The sequence below is a fragment of the Dromiciops gliroides genome, chromosome 3 (genome assembly GCF_019393635.1).
Source record: "Dromiciops gliroides isolate mDroGli1 chromosome 3, mDroGli1.pri, whole genome shotgun sequence".
NCBI classification, from domain to species: Eukaryota; Metazoa; Chordata; class Mammalia; order Microbiotheria; family Microbiotheriidae; genus Dromiciops; species Dromiciops gliroides.
The window spans coordinates 212,818,081-212,840,761 of NC_057863.1; the positions used below are offsets into that span (position 1 = coordinate 212,818,081).

Here is a 22,681-nt window from a genome sequence, read left to right on the forward strand (position 1 = left end):
GCTGTGGAAATATTAATATGGTATTAGCTGGCATATTTTACAAGACTAATTGTAGTGGGCTTTGTTTCAGGGAATCTAGGATTAATTTGTTCTGACCTTGTGATTTCAGTGTTGTAGAGCAATTGTATCAAACTCACAAAGGCCATTAGATCATAATGTTCTCTGCAGGCCACATATTGACTCAGAAAACCACATATTAACATTATTTATTTTTATTGTATTCTTATTAATTTTATTAAATATTTCCCAGTTACATTTTAATCTAGTCCTGGTCCCATTCAGTAGTGTCTGTGTTTGACAACTCTTTTATATATTACTTCCCTCTACTAATGCTTATAATCTTAGAGAATTATTTGAAATACTATGATGTTAAATTACTTACCCAGATCCACACAAACACTATGTGTCAAATGCTAGTCTTGAGTCCAGATCTTTCTCTCTGGCTAGCCCTCTATCCATTTGCCAGATATCTCACAAAAAAGTAGTTCCTGTCATGTTATAGAAACTGTCCTTAATTGTGTCTTCTTATCAAATATCCAAACAAAGAAAGGGATATATACGATTATTATTTCTAGTTCTCTAAAAATTTTGTAGGTCTTGGGAATTTAAAGAAATACTTATAATTTAAATGAAATTATAAAATTAAATGTTCTAATATCTTTTAAATACAACATAAATTTCCCATGCAAGCTAGGCAGAACTATGACTGATAGATGTCTAGTAAGGAACATTTCCAAAAATGTTCTGGAAAAGCAAGGTATTTCAAATCTAATAATATAGAAGTTCTGATCTTTGCCACAAAACTACAGTGGATTGACCAGTTGTGAAAAAATGGGTTATAGTAGAATACTCAGACTAATTTTGATTGGTAAATTAAAGTGGGTCAGAATCTTTGGGCAAAATATTCTCTAAAGCATGACATCTTTAGATAAACTAATCTGGAGGCCCTCAGGGGCCACTGGGCCTGGGCCTGGGCCCAGATCCAGCCTTTAAATAGTGGAGGGGCAGGGAACAACACTGTTACAAGGAGTCAAGGAGTGAGCTTCTAGATCAAAAGGATCATGGTGGGGCATCACAGACCCTGCTGGATCCTCACAAAATAGGCTCCCACAATGGCTGAGAACAGTGATAGTGAAAAAAATGACTGATCTGGAATCCAAAATCTGCCAACAAATTGAGTACTATTTTGGTGACTTTAACCTTCCACGAGACAAATTTTTAAAGGAACAGATCAAAATAGATGATGGCTGGGTACCTTTGTTAGCAAACTAACAAAAGACTTTGATGTGATATGTGCTCTAAAGAAATCAAAGGCAGAATTCACAGAATTAAATGAGGATAAAACCAAAAAATCAGATCTCCAAGCAAACCCCTCCCTGAAGTGACAGATGAGTGTAAAAATTAAGTAAAAAACAGATCCATTAGTGTTAAAAATTTTCCAATAGATGAAAATTCTTGATGACATAAAAGAATGGTTAGAAGATAAAGGGCAAGTACAAAATATTCAAATGAGGATAACATTACATAAAGTATTTAAGGGATCAATATTTGCCATATTCGAATCTGCCAAGAAGTTTATAGAAACCCCAGGACAAAAATACAAAGCTACAGAGCTACTGATACTCTTTAAAGAAGATTGCATTGCAAAAAGTTTGGAGAAAGGAAGCAAAATACAGTAGAAGCTAAAAGCAAAAGCTAAACAAGAGCAAGAAGAACAACAGAGGCAAGCTGAAGATGTGGAGTTGAAATCCCTGGATGAAAAGATTGGATGCTTGCTGAAATTTTATGGTGATTTAGATGATCAAACCTGTAAAGATGATCTTCACACACTTCTCTAATCATGGAGAAATAAAGCAGATGGACTTCATTAGAGGAGCAAAAGAGGGAATAATCTTATTTAAAGAAAAGGCAAAAGAAGCACTGGACAAAGCTAATGAAGCAAATAATGGAAACTTAAAATTAAGAAACAAAAATGTAACATTCGAAGTATTAGAAGGAGAGACAGAGAAAGAAGCTTTGAAAAAAATCATTGAAGACCAATAGGAATCCCTAAATAAATTGAAGCCAAAAGGTCACAAATTTAAAGGAAAAGGAAGAGGAGGTGGTAAAGCTATCCAGCATATACCCAATAAAGGAAAAGTACAATTCCAAGGCAAGCAAACAAAATTTGATAGTGATGAAAACAAGGAAAATGGTGATGCTGAAGGATCCCTTAAAAAGACACAAGAACCTGAAAAAGAAGAACCTACACCAAAACAATTGAAAACAAAAATGGAGCTGGAGACCAAAAGCTTCATACACAAATATTTATTCATTTTAAATGTTTTCAGCTGTTTCACATTTGGGGATCTTTAAAAAGAAAAACAAATTAAATCCTCTTCAGTGTCCACCTATAATAGAAGGAAAGACTATTATAGTCTTAGAGAGTTGTTAGATCATCATCATCGCTAATATTTATATAACACCACACTAGTTACTTTATAATTATCTTCTCCTATGATATATGTGTATATACCTACATATTAAAAAATATATATCATTTGTATCTGCATCTATATCTATGGTATGTTCATCTAGACATTATCCATTAAAATATAGTAATGTATAACAATACTTTCTTAATTGGAAGGGAAAGAAATAAGCATTTTTAAACATCTACTAAGTGGTATGTGCTGTTGTTATCCCCATTTAAGAGCTGAGGAAACTGAGGGAAACAGAGGTTAAGAGACTTGCCCAAGGTCACCTAACTAGTAAGTTACTCAGGCCAGATTTAAACATTCTAATAGAAATACAATAATTAGAGGCAACTGGTGGCATGGTGACTAGAGCTCTGGGCTGGGTGTCGGAAGATCTATTAAAATGCAGCATTAAGATCTATATCATCTTGCTTTATATTCTATTTCCAAAAATATATTTCTTATATAATAATTTAATGGATCTGTAATCTCACTGATATGGCCATTCTCTCTATCACTGAAGAAGATTGCAATTCATCCACACCTTATTCTGTGAAATTATTTTCCTTATTATCCCATAAATCCTTTACAGAGAGCTAACTAATGAACTTGGGTTTGCTGAATGTTTTTTTTTAACTTAATTGATATGAGTAGCAAATAAAACTATTATCCTTCTTTCTCATGGCCTGAGACACTAACACACTTCAGTTATAGCTTGTCCTTGATAATATATTTTTACTTTACCAGTTTTCCTGAGGCCATCATCAGGAATAGTCATATGCTTCCCTTGTCTACCAAGGTCCTCTGCATTTCCCTTAGAGAAATATAGAGAAAATAAATTATATTCCTATGACAAATGAATTAACTCTGTTAATGTAAAAATTGTCATTTTAAGGTTTGTCCAATTATCATTTTAATTTCTCAGGATTCACTAGTAGACAAGTTTTTGCTAGATGCAAACTTTCCTGCTACTTATTCCATAAACTAATTGATCTGGAAACACTTCTTTTCCATTTTATTTAATTAATTTTAGTCTTGAACTTTTATAAACATTTCTTCCATAGAATTGATCCAAAAATGTTCAAATGTGTATTTTCCTAGGGGATTTAAAAAAAAACCTTCTTGTGGTACTTATGCTTCATGTTAGGCCAGGCACATATCCACAAAGTTTAGTTCAGTTAAATAAATTTGGTTCATAAATTACAAAAAGTAGCGATCCAGACCAACCAGACGTTGTTATTTGAGTTTTTTATAGGACTCATTCTCCCAAATAGAACACTAGTTTCAGAAGTTAGAGCACTAGAATTTTAGAGAAAAGTATACGGAGAGAATGGAAATTGGTTTTTCTGGTAGTATAATTCAAATAAAAGTTTATTCCCTATTCTATTCCTATAAATATAAATTAACAAAAGTGAGAATATGTAGCAACTTAATGCTGCATTATAATATATTTTTAAAATTGAAAATGATTTTTCATTTTATAGCATATTAGATATGTAATATGGATAATATGTGTATATACTAACATATTATAAGTATACACACACACAGAGGGGGTGGCAGAGGAGGGGCAGAGAAAAACATATGGAGGATGATCTGGACCCAGAAAAGAATCAGAAGAAGAAAACATTTAGGATTGCATTGAAGACTTTAGCCTTTGCTTTCCTGAAGCTCCTACTTCTAGTGGTAGAACAAAAATTCATCTTTGTGATAATAATATCTTCCTATATGGTTAAAATCTTAGAAATGGGTTACAGTCTGAAAACATGAAGGGGAGCATGTTTTCTCCAATTTCTTTTAGGATTTTTTCATATGTAACTAAGCATACATTTTGTATATAAAATATAGAATGCTTAAAAGTCAGGAAAGTGTGCTTTTTGGTATAACATTCAGCTTTAATGGAGAAGAAATAACAAATATGTATAATATCTTGCTTCTTATAAAATTGTAACAAACACTATGTCATATTTTTGAGCATTGTCTAGATAAGGTTTGGACTGAAAGATGAAGTTTGTGAGAAGGAATAGGAAACAAGAATGGGAATTATGAGAGTATATTTGTAGCTAGATGGAGAGGAATTAGTATTATAAACTGATATATGTCAGAGAAAAGAGATAGCAGGATAGAAAAATAGCAAAGTCAAAGAAAGACGTATCCAGAGTATGATGACATTTAATCCAAGAGTTCCTAACCCACAGTCTGTGAACTTGTTTGTTTTTCTTTAATGTTTTGACAACTATATTTCAATATAATTGGTTTTCTTTTTAAGATAATATATTTTATTTTATGCATTTAAAATATACTCTAAAAGTTTCAATAGATTTCACTGGATTGCCCAAAGAGTCCTTGACATAAAAAGTTTAAGAAAACTACTTATATTAGAGAAACACTTATCTTATCCTAGTTTGATCTTTTTGAGCAAATATGGTGAATGTTAAATCTACTGGATAACACTAATTTACCAACAAGGACAAGAGAATTATCTATAGCTCATTAATCAGGAGAGACCAAAGTGTCAAGAGGACTTGAAACAGTGTCCTTTGAATAATGGTGGGGGACAATGGTTCAGCCTAGAGAAGAGATAACTTCAGTAAAGTTATGACATCTACCTTCTTTTATCTAATGGTTCTGCACATAAAAGAATGATTAGACATTCTTTTGCACTTCAGAGGGTAGAATTAGAACTAATTGGAGAATATACAGAGAGGTAAACTTTGATTCTATACAAAGAAGAACTTTTTCATTAAAGCTTTCTGAAATTAAGTAAGCTGTCTTGGAAGAGTGAACTCCCAAGGACAGGACATTTTCAAAGACTAATAGAGTAATTGTCATTGATATTATATAAATTATTTCTTTATATGTAAAAGGAATATTTTATGTGACCTGTATAGGGCATAACAATCTTTGGGTATATGGATGAAAATGATAAGTTAGGCAGAGAAGTAAAGTTTATGGTGACTCCTGGATCTTTTGTGGGCTTATGGTCATAAATAAGTAATGGCTGAAGTATGCATCTAAAAGATAAGACTTTAAATTATTTTTTATTTATTAAATATCTACTACAATAATTACAACATTAAATATAACAAATATTTAAAGTAATATTAATAAAAATGGTATAGCTTACATTCATATAGCGCTATAAAGTTTTCAAAGTGTTTTTTTCACAATTATGAGTTAAGAAACACATATATTACTTCTTATGTGACTCTGGTTAAGTGATCTTGCCCAGCATCCCACAGCTAATTGTCAGAACTTGAACTTGAACTAAATCCTTCTTACTCTAGGACAACTACTCTTTAAATTACTCATACTTGAATACTTAAATAGATCTGTGCTTTCATTGATGCAGCTATTCCCTCCAATACTGCACAACTTAAACCATGTGTCCTTGTCCTTTTCTATATAACTGCACTGGGCCTCAGTTTTCCCATAGAGTTGGACTAGCTGTTCTTTAAGTACCCTTTCATATCTAAAGTTGTGATTCTCTAGTCCTATTATCCCTATTTAACAGATGTGAAAATCACTAGACTTATATGTGAGTCAGAATTCAAAGCTAGATATCTTTTAACTATGTCTACCATTATTTCCACTGTTCCATTTTGCCTCTTAATGTGCAAGGATTGCTTCTGGATTATGGGGTTGGGACACTGAAGAAGTGATTGAAAAATATATGGACACAGCTTCTTCACTTCTAGAAAATTACTTTAGTGAAGTTGGAAGGGAAAGTGAACAAGTATAAGGATGTCACATCTTCAAATAGCTGTCAAACAAGGTGTGGTAAGTGCCATGTGATGTACTCTTATTTATCTGTGTGATACAATGACTAAAGTACTTTCTAGGTTTCATCTATAAAAATGAAAGAATTGGATACTATGACCTCTAAAGTCCTCTCCTGCTCTAAGGCTATGGTCTGAAAAACTTTAATGAGATTTTTAAAAATTGCCTCAACCCTATCTCTTTTGCTTTCAAATTTCTTTAAAGACTTTATTCACATTGCCCTACTTTTTCTCCACTCATTCCTTAATGCAGCTCAGACTCCCACCATTTGACTGAAATTACTCTCAAAGGTCACCAATGAACTCCTAATTAGCATAGCCAATGGCCTTCTCTCAAGTCCCAGTCTCTTTAACTTCTTATCCATAGTTGACACTTTTGATGCCTTTATTCTTGACATTTGACATTACTTTCTTAAAATTTTCTCCTCCTAGTAACTTGGGCATGCTGGTCTTTTCAAATTTCCTAATGGCCCTGTCTCCCTCCTTTTACCCCTCTTTCTTCCTTATGCCTTAAGTATACACATTTCTAAAAGTTCTATCTTCCATATTTTTTATGTAAACTTTTTATTCCCTTAATGTTTGAATCATTTATAAAGTTTCAACAATTGTCCTTGATGTACTAGAAAACCTAAGAATTTAAGGAGGACATGGATAAGAGACTATACAAGTATGGTTGAGTTGTAATGTACAACAAAAGACATATTCTAACATGAATAAATTCATTGCTCTACTGGAATATCTTACTAGAATTGGGGTATTAGAAAGAGTAATGATCTTGGGTAATGAGGCTTTAGATCAAGTTCAAATTCTGACACCAGCTGTGTGATCCCAGGCAGATCACTTAAGTGTGCCTCAAAATGAAAGTAATAACCTCTTTGACAGAGTTATTACAAGTGCTATATAAATTTAAGCTAATATTATTTGCAGATGACTTCCAAATGTAGATCATCAGTCCTCACTTCGCTTTTAAAAACTGGTCTTACATTTCCAGCTGCCTGATGAACATACCTGCATGAACATCTAGATGGCACCTCAACCATGTCATTAGATTTACTCATCATTCATACCCCAAATATTCCTTCCTGAATTTCTTCTATCAAAGGTATTGTCATTCCCCTAGTTGCCTTGTCTTAAATCTTTGAAGTTATCTTTTATTCAACACCCTCCCCCACCTTCTACATTCAATCAGTTACAAAGTCCTGTAGACTGACCCTTCGCAATATTGCTCACATTTGTCCCCTCCTTTTCATTTCCACTATGATCTTTGGTTGTGTCATTATATAGATTGTCACAAAAGTCTTAGTACAAGTTTAGCCATTAATGCTTAATATTGTATATAATATAATATTGTATGTTGGGCAGCTGGGTGGCACAGTGGATTAAACACTAGGCTTGGAACCAAGACTCATCTTCCTGAGTTCAAATATGGCTTCAGATACTTATTAGCTGTGTGACCTGGGCGAGTCACTTAACCCTGTTTGCCTTCATTCCCCATCTGTAAAATGAGCTGGAGAAGGAAATGGAAAACCTCTCCAGTATCTTTGCCAAGAAAATCCCAAATGGGTTCATGAAGAATTGGACACAACTGAAATGATTGAAGATTATTGCAGTAGGTCTCTAACCACTAGTTTCTTCTTGCTCCTACCCTACAAACCACTATCAATTAATCTAGAAATCCTCCCAAAGTAAAGATTCTGTTATTTTGGTGCCTTTCTCAAAATCCCTCCATAGCTTCCTATTGCCTACAGAACAAGTTTAAACTCTTCGGTCTAAGAATCTTGATCCACTACAATACAGCCACAATGGTATAGGTGAAAAAGCAACGGATTTGGAGTAAGCAAAACAGGTTTCAAATCCTGGCAATACCACTTAGTATCTCTGTGATATTATGGGTGAGCCATTTAACTACTCCAAGTCTCAGTTTCATTATATGTAAAATGTAGGAGGCAGATGAGATATCCTTTAAAGTCCCCTCCAGCTCTAACTCTGTGAACTAAAGATCTTTTTAGTCCTATACCCTGCTATTCATACATGTGAAAATATACATATGTATATACACATATATACATATACATACACACTTTATGTTCTCGCCAAATTCACTCTTGCTCCCATTCTCTCCATGTTTTCATACCGTTGTCTTTGCTCTATATCTGGAATGCCTGTTCTACTCTGAAACCTTTCCTGATTCACATAATTCTCTCCTTCCCGTTAATTCATATGTTCCTTTGTTTGTATACCTTTTAATGTCAACTGTATTCTGTCTTGTTACATAGTTTTTATTTGTTTTTTTCTCCCCTACTGGATTATACATTACTTAACTAAGGGTGGTCTGTGTGTCTAACACATTTAAATCTGTATTACCTTTCTATGTAGTTATTAAATAAATATTTATTAGATTGAGCATCTAAATGATTCTGTTTGATACACAAAAGTTTTTAATTCATTGAAGAGAACAGAGAATATATAGGAGATCACATTTAACTGTCACTTTAAGATTTTTAAGAACTTCATAAATCAAATTAAATAAACTCAAACCTAAGTTCTGTTTAACTGAAAAGCATCCTTGACTGTTCCATCTCCTTCAGCACCTACATCCAACCAGAAGCCAAATCTTTTCCATTATGCCTCCAAAACTTTTCTCATTGGTATCCCCTTTTCTCCATTCTTACAGCCACCCTATCTCAGGTCTTATCCTCTCTTAACTGAACTACCATAATAGGTTCCTCATTCGTTTCCCAGCTCTCTTCTCTCTGTCTAATACTCTATGCAACTACAAAATAATCTGTAAGGGCAGGATTGCCAATTTCATTCCCTTGGTCAAAAACTTTCACTGATTTCCCATTGCTATAGAATAAAATAAAATTTTCTTGGGCTGGCATTTAAGGCCCTCTAGAATCTGGTGCCCATCTATCTTTTTTTTTTTTTTTGCTGGGCAATGGGGGTTAAGTGACTTGCCCAGGGTCACACAGCTAGTAAGTGTCAAATGTCTGAGGCCAGATTTGAACTCAGGTACTCCTGAATCCAGGGCCAGTGCTTTATCCACTGTGCCACCTAGCTGCCCCGCCCATCTATCTTTTTAAGTTTTATTTCAAGTTAACCCCTTCCCAACCTCTGTTCCAGATAATCTTGACTATTAGTTAGTCCTCAAACTTGATATTTCATCTCATACCACCATACATTTATATAAGCTGTTCCCAATGTTCTGGTACTTGCTCTTCTTCTCTGCTCTCAGAATTATTGATGTTCTTCAAGACTTGACTTAGTTTTCATCTTTTACATCAAAACTTCCTCGTACATATTATGCCACCACCACCAATACTACCCCAATAGAATGTTGGTTCCTCAATAGAAGGATTTGCTCAGTGCTTTTCACATAGTAGGAACGTGGAAATTATAAAATTTGATTGAAAATAACTCTTTTAAGTAGATAGTGGATGTATTTATGGAGCCATGGACTCTTAGACTTGAAAAAGACTTCACAGATCATATCATCTAACTTTCTAATTTTGCAGTTAAGGAAAATGATGTTGCCCAGTAAGAAAAAAAAAATTACTTGTTCAAAAGCCTGATAGACCACAGTGCCAAAACCAACTATCCTGATTCGAAGCTCAGTGCTATTTCTATGACATGTCTCTCTCTTGTCCCATTTTACAGAAAAGGAAATTGAGGCTCACAGGGGTAAAGTAGCTAACCAAAATTCACATAACTACTTTAGAACCTGGACTGAAATCCCAGACCTTCTGAGTCCCAGAGAAGTATACCTTTTTTCTATGTCATATTACCTCCGTAATGCTTTAAAAGTTCAGAAGAGAGTAGTCATATTTTTTTTTTACTAGAATGAGCAAATACTTAAGGATCTTGTCTCAAGGCAGTTGGAGTTTAAGTGTTTTACTTTATCTGTAATTCCAAATAGGGGGAGAAGATTGAGAAAAGAATTGATGAATCTAGTTCTTTGGATCCTTAGAGACAGGTTATTTCATTACTCTAGACTGTGACTCAAATTATTCTTTTCTGCTGATACACCTTAGGGGTTGAATAGAAAGAATGATGGAATATATTTCTCCTTGAAAAGCACAATAAATGATGCCAATATCAATTTGTAGGGACTAATTCTTATCAAACTTTATGGTTGAAAACACAGTTGATGAAAATACTCTCCCAAACATTTATTGATAGAATTTGAGGTGTCACAAAAATCAAAAGATATTTAAATACATGGTTTGACTATAAAGTAATAATACTGATGGCCATAAATTATGCTTGAAAATCATCAAGGATTCCTTTCCATTTCCACAGTTGAAATCTGACTTCTCTAACAGATGTACATTCAATTAAAAGTATGAAACACATAGTAAAGGCATTTTTTAAATCTGAATATTTGGTATGGAAATAATTACTCCCTGGATTTTATTTTCAGAAGACTAGATAGAGAGCCTGAGAATTCTCTATGACTTAGTACTTTGCCTCATGTGTTTATTAGTTTGCAGTTTATTTTTAGAAAATGTAGAATGGTACATGAGACAGAACACTGACTTTGGAATTAGTGAGCCTGGGATTCAGATGTTTCCTGGATTTTAATATGGTTTTTTCAAAACATGGTTTCTGTTGTCACCACTGTGGGACCTTAAGTGACTTAACCTCTCCAGAACTCATTTTCCTCTTCTATAAAATGAGAGTGCTGTGCTAAATAACCTTTAAGATCTTTTCCTGCTCTGGAGCTCCGACCTTATTACCCACTATATGCAAACTGTCTATGTAATGTGACAATAATCTAATATTAGGTACAATAGCTATCTGAGATAGTGTACAATCCCCATCCAAGACTCTAAGGTCCTTGAGGGAACAGTCAGTGCCTTCTCTAAACTTAGTATCTCCCTACTCTAGTGAATACGTATTGATTTTTAGTTGACATCCTAAAGGATTTTAAAATCCCAACATAAAAGTATTTTATCAGCATAGTTGAGAAACTAGGTATTTAAACCAAAATAAAATGTGGGTTAAGCAGTAGATTAGACATCCAGTTGTCCCTTCTTTAGTGGGATCAGTAGAAATCATCATTCCTGATTAATCTATGATAGAACATGCATAAGAATAAAAAAATAAGATGCGTAGAGTGAAAATGTTGACCCTGGCATTGTGAAAGATTGAAGGCAAAAGGAAAAGGGGTTGGCAGAGAATTAGATGGATAGATAAGTGTCATGGAAACAATGAACATGAACTTGGACAGACTTGAAGAGAAAAGGGAGGATAGAAGGATCTGGCATGGATGGTCCATAGGGTCACAAAGAATGGAACACGACTGAATAAATGAATATCAACAACAGTGAAGATGATGGACATGAACTTTTCTTTGTTTCTTTGTTTTGCTCTTTTTTTTTGGCATTTGCTCTGCAGTCAGACGTACTTTCCCTGGGACTCTTCAAATTCAGTGTTTTAGTCATTTCCTCAGTCTTTCCTAAGGTTGTCTTGAATAAGCCATATTAAAATCCAGGAAACTCTTGATGTGATGCATTCTCTTTTTTACTCAGTTTTGACAAGTAGTAATAATATGGTCAGCAGCTTCTCTGGGCATTCTAGAGAGGAACTTTTTGCTTTATATTTCATAGTACAATACAGCTTTTTTATAACATCTGTCACATTAAACAGTTTCTCAAAAGACTTTGTGGAATTAAATAGTATTTGGCAGAAGTCTGTGTTATAAATTATTGAAAACAGCAGAGTAAAGACAAGCCACAGGGAATGTTTTAAATCATCCAGCCATAGGGCCAATAAGAGGAAAATTAAAAAGGGACAGGCTGTGCTTAAAAGAATGCTCATAGATAAAGCAGCAAGTCTCAAGTGCATCTAGACAAATGCTGACCCTGCTGAGACAATTTGACTCATCATTAATAAAACGACTTTTATCATGGCCTCCACAGGTAGTGAGTGCTGAGTGTTCATTGTGGATATTGACACACATTTTTCACTAGTATCATGTCATGCTACATCAGCATCCTACTGTCATAAAAGGAGTGACTTTAAAGAAAGAGTGACCTCTGTGTCTTTTAAAAATTAATATTTTCGTCATCTGATGTGTGTTTCAAGTCTTCAAAAATATGAACAGGAGGACATGTAGAGAAAGAGAAGTGGGAGAAACCAACCAGTAACATCAAAGAAAGCTTGAAAGAGTGATTAACTCTATTAGAGATGAAATTTAGTGAGCTTACTTTGGAAGGAGGAAAGGGAAGTAAGGGAGAGGAAGGAATAAATAGAAGGGAATGGAAGGGGGAAAGGTGAGTAAGAGGGGGAAAGAAAGCTAGGGAAAGGAGAGGGGAGGAGAAAGAATAATAGAGAAAAGCAGAAAGGAGAGGAAAGGAGAGGAGAGGAAAAGAGAAGAAAGATGGATCTGGAGGAAAGACATGGAAGAAAGGAGAGAAATTGTAGAAACAAGTTTGGCTTATAGATCAAGATCAGAAGAAAAACCTATATAGGTTAAGAGGGGTCAAAATATGTTTAAAGGAACAGCCTTAGTTCCTCATAAAATGGAGTAAGCCAGAAAAGTGGATTTTTTTTAAAGATGGTAGCAAAACTATTTGGTGCTCAGTCTTTCAATTTTAACTGAAACACATTGACATAAATTAAGTTGTTGGGGATCTGGCATTAGGTTTGTTGACTAGAATAGAATAGTTTTCTTCACAGATATGAAAGATGAGGCAAATAATGTGATAGCTGAAGAACATGAATATAAGAAACATTGCTTATTATATATTATTAATCTATTATGTGTCTGAGAACCTCAATGTTAGAGATAGAAACAATGGAAATAGATAAATAAAAGTGTGTGTGTATTACTATTAAGCTCAGACAAGAAGGAAAAAAATGCAAGGAGAAAAAAGTATCCAAAGGTACACATTACTAGGAGATATTAGGTAACCTACCAGAACATAAATTTAAATAAGAAGTACCAAGAATGAGTTCGAGAAGTTTTAAAGTGGATATTCTCAGGCTAAATGCATTGTTGAATGGCTCACACAGTAAATATGAAGTGTTATTACAAAAGTTTATGAGTAATAAAAATTCAGTAGGGATGATTAGACTGTCCTTTCTCTGGAAATACAAAGTGAGACCCTTTGCTTTCAATCGCTGGGCAATTACACTGGTTCATCACCAGGGTGAAAGAAGGAAACATATAATCAGACAAAATTTAGAAACAGAACAAGAGGGCAGAAATACATTGTAGTCAGATTTACCCACAAAACTCAAAATCACTTTCCCACCGGAAACATAAAGAAGTATAACAGAAAATTAAACCTGACAAACTGAGAAAAAAAAAAACTTAATTTGAAGCCATCTATTGAAGATAGGATTCGTAGTCATTCTAAAAGGGTTTAGCTAGCAACTTAGCAGTTAATCAGTCAATATTTAAGTGTCAATATTTATAAGTACCTATATAAAAGTAAGCAAAAGATTTCTCTTCCCCTTCCTTCTAATACAGTCCTGCAGTACAGTCACATCTCCCTAAACCTAAAGCTTAATGTACATAGTAAATCATCAGAGAATGTGGTATTTTGAAAAAGGTACTAGTTTAGAGATTGGAGGACTTAGATTTTAATTCTAATCTGTCACTTACTAGCTGTGTGAGTTTAAATGAATTGCCTAGCCTCTCTGGTTCTCATTTTTCCTCATATATAAAAATTAAGGGGTTGTTGTATGACACATTGGAAAGACCTAGAGTTAGGGAGACCCGAGTTCAAATTTCCCTTCAGATACTCACTAGCAGAGTGTCACTGGGCATATCATTTACTTTCTATCTGCTTCAGTTTCCTTATCTATAAAATGAGAATTATAAGAACACCTAACTTCCAGGCTTGTTGTGAGGGTCAAATGTAGTAATATTTGTAAAGTCTTTGGCAAACTTCAAAGTGATAGATAAATGCTAATCATTATTATTTCTTTTCTTGTTATACTAGATAAATTGTGTTACCTTATGATTCTAAATTTATGTTCCAATTAGTGTATAATCAATGCAAATCCACAAGCACAATGATTGCATCATGAAGCCTCACTACTATCTCAAAATCTAAATTTATGGTTTAAGTCTGAAATCAGTACTAGAAGGTTAGGAAATAATGGTAGAACCTTAGGCAAATAATATGCCTCCGTGCAGACTTCATAATAGGCTCTCCATCATAATACAATGGCATGGTGGACTTTGAATGATAGCACCTGAATAGATACTTACTGTTAATAATTGTCCAGTAAAGTCATTTTACCTTTCAGAGATCTGCTTATCTGACAGGGTTGCTGTCAGGAAATGCCTTTACTTTATGATAACTATTATTTTAGGTTGGGCAGCCAGTTTGAGCAATAGATAGAGTTCCAGGCTTATAGTCAAGAAGACTCATCTTCCTGAGTTCAAATATGGCCTTAGACACTTACTAGCTATGTGACCCTGGGCAAATTACTTAACCCTGTTTACCTCAGTTTCCTTATCTGTAAAATGAAATGGAGAAGGAAATGGAAAACCACTCCAGTATCTTTGCTAAGAAAACCCCAAATAGGGTCACAAAGAGCCAAACACAACTGCAGTAACTGAACAAATTATTTTAGGTAATAACTTTGGCTTGGAGAGCTTTACCTTTAATGGATATTAGGGAGAGAATACTTTCCTTTTATTTTCATTCTTGTTTATCTTAGAAGTCAAACCTTTAAAATAATTTTCATTTCAGGACTTGTTAATTGCATGCATTTACTAGAATGCCATGTTTTTTATAATTAATGATAATAATAATTATAATAATAGCTAGCAAGTTATAAAGCAACTATGTGCAAGATACTGTACTAAGAAATTTATAAATATTATCTCGTTTGATCCTCACAACAACTCTGGGAGACAGATATTATTATCCTCAAATTATAGTTAAGGAAACTGTGACAAAAGTTATGTAACTTGCCTAAGGTCACAAAGCTAGTAAGTGTCTAAGGTCAAATTTGAACTCCAATATTCCTGACTCCAGGACCAGCACTCTATCCATTATACAATCTAGCTGCCTAATTCTGAAATACTAATAGAGAGAAATTCAGTAACTCTAATGAAAAAGTGTCTTTCCTGTCCATTATATGTACTTGTAAGAAAATAATTCTTATATCATTTGAAATATGCAATGATATGCATTTCCACACCTGAAAATGGTATGCATTATTCACACTACATAATATATAATATACTATTTGTTGATCATAGATTCAATATGTATGAGTCAGATGTTTTTAATGAAATACTTTTTCAAGTATGCAATTCTGAAGGTAGAAGGTAATGTTTCAAAGACTTAAAGGATGTGTGTTAGAAATCAATATTTCTATGTAATTATACTGAATACATAATTTGTATGTAGGAAATATTGTTTGGGTTTTCAAATGGTTAGCATCTATTCTGAAGCATTCCCCCAATATATTATTTCTATATTTTTATCTTTTGTTGATTATTTTAAGAATCAGAACTTTAAAAAAAAACAGTATTTTCATACGGCTCAGAAATTTTTTCTGAATGTGTGTTTGTAGACATAGCACATGGTCAGAGCACATGCTCTGAGCTAAATGACACTGTGATGCTGATGGTTCCCAGACTTTCTCAGTTTATAGGGCCTTTAGTGTCTCAGTAATTTTTTCACAAGGCCTCCAGACCAAAAGAAATAACTGAGAGTTGTATTTATTAAATGCACAGATCCAAATAAACAATTTAACAAGTACTTATGACCTACAACTTATTAGCTGTTTTAAAATAATACAATATACATATTTTGTCTAATGGTAGCCATCTCTAGGGTTGGGCAAGGGGAGGGATGAAAAACAGAGGAAAAACAGAAAGTTACATGGTAACTTTATTATATATTTAAAAGGAATTGGAAATTGTATATAATAGATTTGCGGTTTCATGTGCAATCATCTTTTTTATTATGTTACGTTATGGAAATTCTTGTTTTATTCCATAAATTAAAAATAAAATAAAATGTTCAAAAATAATACAAATAGGGAGCAACTGGGTGGCGCAGTGGATGAAGCATTAGTCCTGGATTCAGGAGGACCTGAGTTCAAATCCAGTCTCAGACACTTGACACTTACTGGCTGTGTGACCCTGGGCAGCTCACTTGGCCCTCATTGCCCCCCCCCATACACACAAAATAATGCAAATAAAAAGAAAAAAAATTTATTAAATAACTACAATTACTTACTAGTGAGTCCCCATTCATGGGATGATGAGCCCCAAATTAAAATATTTTAATGGATCTGTGATCTCATAAGTGTGGATCTTTCCTGTAGCCATGCACTAGTCTCTCTTCATATCTACTTCCATTCCTGCTGTGATAGGTAACTCTTTACTATGTTGGTTTATAAGTTCACCCCTGAGCGATCCAACTTTCTGGCAGCCTTTCTTTTAGGTAGATAGAAAGACAGACACACAGACTGATAGATAGATAGATAGATAGATAGATAGATAGATAGATAGATAGATAGATAGATAGATAGATAGATAGATAGATAGATAGATAGATAGATGAATGGATGGATGGGTAGATGTATGTATGGATGGATGAACAGATAGCATTTATTAAACATTTACTTTATGTCAGGCACTGAACTGAGCACTAGAGATGCAAAAACAAGAAGATATACCCTACTTTCAAAGATCTTGCATTCTACTGGGGAAAGAATAACACACAAAAGGGCAGATAGAAATCATGATAGAGAAGGCAAGGCAGACAATATGGAGATAGAACAGATTGCATTTTGAGCCAAGGAAAGGAAGCAGCATAGCTGTACTTCTGATGATGTGGGTGTTCCTGGCCCACCTGACTCACCGAATCATCAAGTTGGTCTTAGGATGTAATCATCCTCAGGATGACTAGGTAGCATGTGTGGAAGTGGAGCAGACCAGAAAGTGTCATCCTTTTGATATAAGAATATCAGTGGAATACACATGGTGTCCCTCAGTTATTCCTTACTGTGATAGGTGCATCTTCTTTTCCTTTCCATGCACTTCTTTAATAATGTTCTTTATTCCAATTCTTCTTTGTAGTTACTTAACTTCTTTGTTGCAACCTACTCCTCACATGCACAAATGTATACACACATACATCCACTTCTTGTGTGCTTGCACACTACCATCAGTGATATTCATTTTGAAATATTTGGTCATTATAGTGTCCGTGAAGCCACATAACAACATCAATAGAATATTGTTACTACAAGGATGGAGCTGGGTTTCTGAGAGACATTTGGAGCTAACGAAATTTCCAAAAGGAAATCCAGGCTATGGTTTGATTTTAGGCCAAAATCATTGTCTACTTCTAATATTGGTCCAGGAATATTTATTGTTGAAAGAACTCTACAGGTTGTTCATCATACTCTTGATAATAATAATTGTCCTTTATCCACTTAGTTTTGTTCATTTGGATGCTTGGATCAATCACTTTGGGGTTATTTTTTTTTTGGTGAGGCAATTGGGGTTAAGTGACTTGCCCAGGGTCACACAGCCAGTAAGTGTTAAGTGTCTGAGGCCGGACTTGAACTCAGGTCCTCCTGACTCCAGAGCTGGTGCTCTATCCACTGCACCATCTAGCTGCCCCTCACTTTGGGGTTATTATAAATCTCTTCCCTGGAGGTACTGCTATATTCTAAGGTTTGATTGTATATAGGACAATGTCATGACAAACAGGTATATTGGGAGGGCCTCAACTTCTATGCGGAATCCCTTCCTTACTTTTTTTTTTTAAGTGAGGCAATTGGGGTTAAGTGACTTGCCCAGGGTCACACAGCTAGTAAGTGTTAAGTGTCTGAGACCAGATTTGAACTCAGGTACTCCTGACTCCAGGGCCGGTGCTCTATCCACTCTGCCAACTAGCTGCCCCCCTTACTTTTTAAATAAAACTGCTTATGTATTGTTTTGTGAGCCTGTATGAATTCACAGAGTAGCATAATACTTTGAAATCTGCATATTTCACCAGGATAGGCATAACAGGCCAGATTAGTAAGATTTCCTGAAAGTGAACAATGAACTAACTAAACCCTCTGGTTCTAGAAGCTTTAGAATTGTCAGTCAATAGTCAGTCAATTACTAAACATTTGTTTCCTATATTCACTGTAAGCTGGGCACTATGTTAGATCCCGATGATTCAAATGTATGTTCAAAAGTTAAGAGTCCCAGGGCAGCTAGGTGGTGCAGTAGATAAAGCACCGGCCATGGATTCAGGAAGACCTGAGTTCAAATCCGACCTCAGACATTTGACACTTACTAGCTGTGTGACCTTGGGCAAGTCACTTAACCCTCATTGCCCTGCCAAAAAACAAAGTTACAGTCCTTTCCTTCAAAGAGCTTATGTTTTATAGTGATATACTTCTAAATAATTATATTATAAAATCTGTAATTTGTATTATACATTTCTCACTCATGCTCTTATACATATTGTGCTCCCCTGAGCTCACTGCCTTTTTTCATACTATTCCTTAATATTTTTTTAATTCATTAAGGAAAAACATATTTTCAAAGAGGGCCAAGGATTGATATACTAAAAAAACATTTTAAATTGTGTATTTAATCATTACTAATTTGCATAGTTCACTTTGAAGCTATACTTGCTCTATAGGACACTACTTAATAAATGATTGCTCCAAAGGCCTGAATGAGTTTATATAATTTCCAACAGTGCCTATTTAATTCATGGAGAGCAGTTTATGCTCTTGAAGAACTTCACTCAACATTATGAATAATTCCTTTGTGTTTTTAATGTGCCCTTTTAACTGTCACTTCCATTTCTTTTTTTCTGATAATTTCATTACTAATTGTCATACCCACTAATATCAATAATTATTCATAATTTTTCTTATGTAGTCAATTATTATTTCACCCAATTATTAGTGTTTTCCACTACTCACCTAAAAGAATAAAAAAAAATTCACTGACATTTTATAGCATAATAATTCTGAACAAAAAAGAAAATGAATTTTAATGTGAGTCATCCAAGACCAGTGTTGGTCATTGTATTTGATCTGAACTCTTTTAGGTTTAATGTTGTCTCCATTTATATTACTATAATCATTGTGAATATGATTTTTAATCTTTCTTTACTCTGCATTAGTTCTTATGTCTCCCCATGTTTCTTTAAACTCAATGTTCATTGCTTGATATAGTACAATTATGACTTATAATATTAATGGATCCTTTTTGTTTAGTTATTCACCTTTTGGCATAAACATAATTTGTTTCCAACTTTTTGCTACTGCAGATAAAACTTCTATAAATATTTTGATATATATATGGAACCTTCTTGTCACCTTAATTTTTTTCACAATGTTGCAAATTGTTTTAGCATATATGTGCTATTCACAGGATAGCCAACAGTGTGAAAGGGTACCTTTTTTCTCATAATCCAACATTAGTTATTTCCATCTTTTATACTCATTGACAATTTAATAAGCATGAGTTGTTTTAATATTCATTTCTCTCTCTTTTTTGATGTTTTGAGCATTTTATTATATGATTATTTATATTTTTCATTTTTGGGGAAAACTTCATTTTCTTTGACCACTTTAATTCAGATATGTATAAAAAGGCTGAATATAAAATTTTATTCCAAATCATAACTTATTCTATTATATTCCTCAAGGATTTAGATTGATGTGAAGATGAGAAGTCGAAATGTTCTAGGGCTTTCAAAACCCAGTCTTCCTCTAACTAAGGGGAGGGAAGGAGATTTAAACCAAGACCAAAGTGTACTCCTTCTCAAGGGTATTTCCATCTCAGAGATGGCTCTCTCTTCTCTCTCTTGCCTTACATTCAAGGTTCTCCCTTTTTAAACTATCTGTATAGCTGTATACAGACCCCCCAGGGTGTTGCCAATAGAATAGACTTCTCATCATATTTAGTGAAAACTTTTTTTTTGTTTGTTTTGTTTTTTTTTTTAGTGAGGCAATTGGGGTTAAGTGACTTGCCTAGGGTCACACAGCTAGTAAGTGTTAAGTGTCTGAGGCCGGATTTGAACTCAGGTCCTTCTGACTCTATGGTCAGTGCCACCTAGCTGCCCCTGTACACCAACTCGTACACATCAATGGAAATATTTGGAGATTTAGTAAAAGGGAAGAATATTTTCCAATATTTGATTGGTAAAGAAGTTCTAGGAAAGCAGATTATTCAGCATGTAAATTCATAAAATAGAAAAAAGTTAAATATGTTCACATGACAATTAAGACTAAGAAATTAAATAAATATTTTATGAGTCTAAGTATAGATAAGGTTTTTGTGTGTAGGATGTGATATTTATTACATATATATATATATACATATATATGCACATGTAATTACAAACAAAAAAAGCTTGAGCATTGACATATATTTGTACAGCAAAGATATCTAAGGAGAAAAGGATAGAGGGGGTAAAATTAAAAGGTGTCAAGAGAAATTTAAAAATTAACATTTCAGAGACCAAAAATAATCTCTTATTCTTTTATTAGTAAATCAACTTTTTTATTTTTAATTAATACTATGTAATTTCATGATTACTACTTTATAATATGGTTTGGTGTCTAATAATTTTATGACCCCCTCTTTTCATTGTTTCATTTTAAAGTCTATACTTTTTGGTTTTCCAAATGAATTTTATTATTTTATATAGTTCTATAATATAGATTTGTGGCAGTTTGATTGACATACCAGGAAATGTAAAAATTAATTTAAGTAATATGAACAATTTGTCATTTTTTGTTTTGGCACAAGCTAATCTTTGCCACTGAATGTCTCTCTATATTTTTATTTATTTCTTTAAAAAGTATTTTAGGGCAGCTAGGTGGCGCAGTGGATAGAGCACTGGCCCTGGAGTCAGGAGTACCTGAGTTCAAATCCGGCCTCAGACACTTAACACTTACTAGCTGTGTGACCCTGGGCAAGTCACTTAACCCCAATTGCCTCACTAAAAAAAAAAAAAACCCACAAAGAAAAAGTATTTTATAATTATATTTACATACATTTTATGTGTTTTCATAGATTAAATAACCATTTTATTACTATGTGGAATGGAATTTTTCTTAATAGTATTTCTTCCTAGTTTTTGTCATAGTGGTATAGTACAGAAGTGTTGAAGATTTTTGTTGTTTTATATCTTACTACTTTAGTGAATCTATCAATTGTATCAATTAGTTTATTGCCTCTTTCATTGAGATTTTACTATCTTTATCGATATTTATGCCTTTGATTTTTTTCTAGTCAGTTACTACTATTAGCAAGATTTCTAGAAATTTGACAAGTAAGCTGTAAATTACTTTACCTGTTCATATTGGGAAAACTTCTATGTTTCTCTTTTGCAAAGGATGTTAGCTCTTGATTTTAGATACGAATTTTTATCATCTTTAAAAAGGACCTTTCTGTGCCTCTTTAAGGGTATGTGGGTTTGTTTGTTTTTAACATGAAGGAGGGTTATCTCTAAGATTTCTTTCATATAATGCCCTAATGGCTCACCTATTCTGCCAACACATTAAGTTGACCCTGACTTCAGATGACAATTATATTGTCTCATTGTTATTTAAGAAAATTCCAGATTGGCCAAAGAAAAATATGAAAAAGAAAAGTGTGTGTTGTTTTCTTTTTAGCAAAAATTAACTTTTGGCTGTTCTTAAACATATCTTAAACATTTAAAAATATAATTCAAAGTTCAATTCTGCTACTGTCAGTTTGCCTGATCAATATTAAATGAGTTTCAAATGAGTTCCTCCTTACAGTAGGAAACACGTATTTCAAGTACAGGTCAAGCAGTGCAAGTTGTAGAAGAGGTCAGAGCAATTTGTTTTGTTAATTTGTTGCTAACATGTACTGTTCCAAAAGGAGAAAAGGTAAAATAACATTCGACACTAAATATTTGAAATGATGGCCTGTCAGACTAGTAATTCATTTCAGCAGAACATGACAGGAAATACTATTTCTCAAAGTGTGTGGTGGCTTCAGGCATCTGCCTTTGAACCTTTGTTGTTCAACACTTTTATCAATGACTTGGGTGAAGGCATAGATGTAATCCTTATTGAATTTGCAGATGACATCAAGTTGGGAGGAATTGCTAAAACTGTGGATGACAATGCCAAGTTTCAGAAATGGTGACAGTCTAGAACATTGGGCTAAATCTAATAAAATTACATTTAATAGGGATAAATGTAAAGATTGAGACAATGGAAGTCCTTGCTTCACAGCCATCTAGCATCACCAGAAGAACACTGGTTTTGTTGTTGTTGTTATTGTTTGGAGGGGGGTGGCAGGGCAATGAGAGTTAAGTGACTTGTCCAGGATCACACAGCTAGTAAGTGTCAAATGTCTAAGTTCAGATTTGAACTCAGGTCCTCCTGAATCCAGGGCCAGTGCTTTATCTACTGGGCCACCTAGCTGCCCCCAAACACTAAATTTTAAAAATGAACTTTGACATCAGT

At 33.9% G+C, this 22,681-nt stretch overlaps 1 protein-coding gene and 1 pseudogene across 10 annotated transcripts in view; both read left to right on the top strand.

Moving 5' to 3' along the window:
* Window positions 1–22,681, top strand: part of EPHA6 (EPH receptor A6) — a 1,203,504-nt gene that overhangs the window by 749,514 nt on the left and 431,309 nt on the right. The gene's annotated exons all lie outside the window — the stretch shown is intronic.
* On the top strand, window positions 1,113–2,372 carry LOC122745990 (annotated as a pseudogene).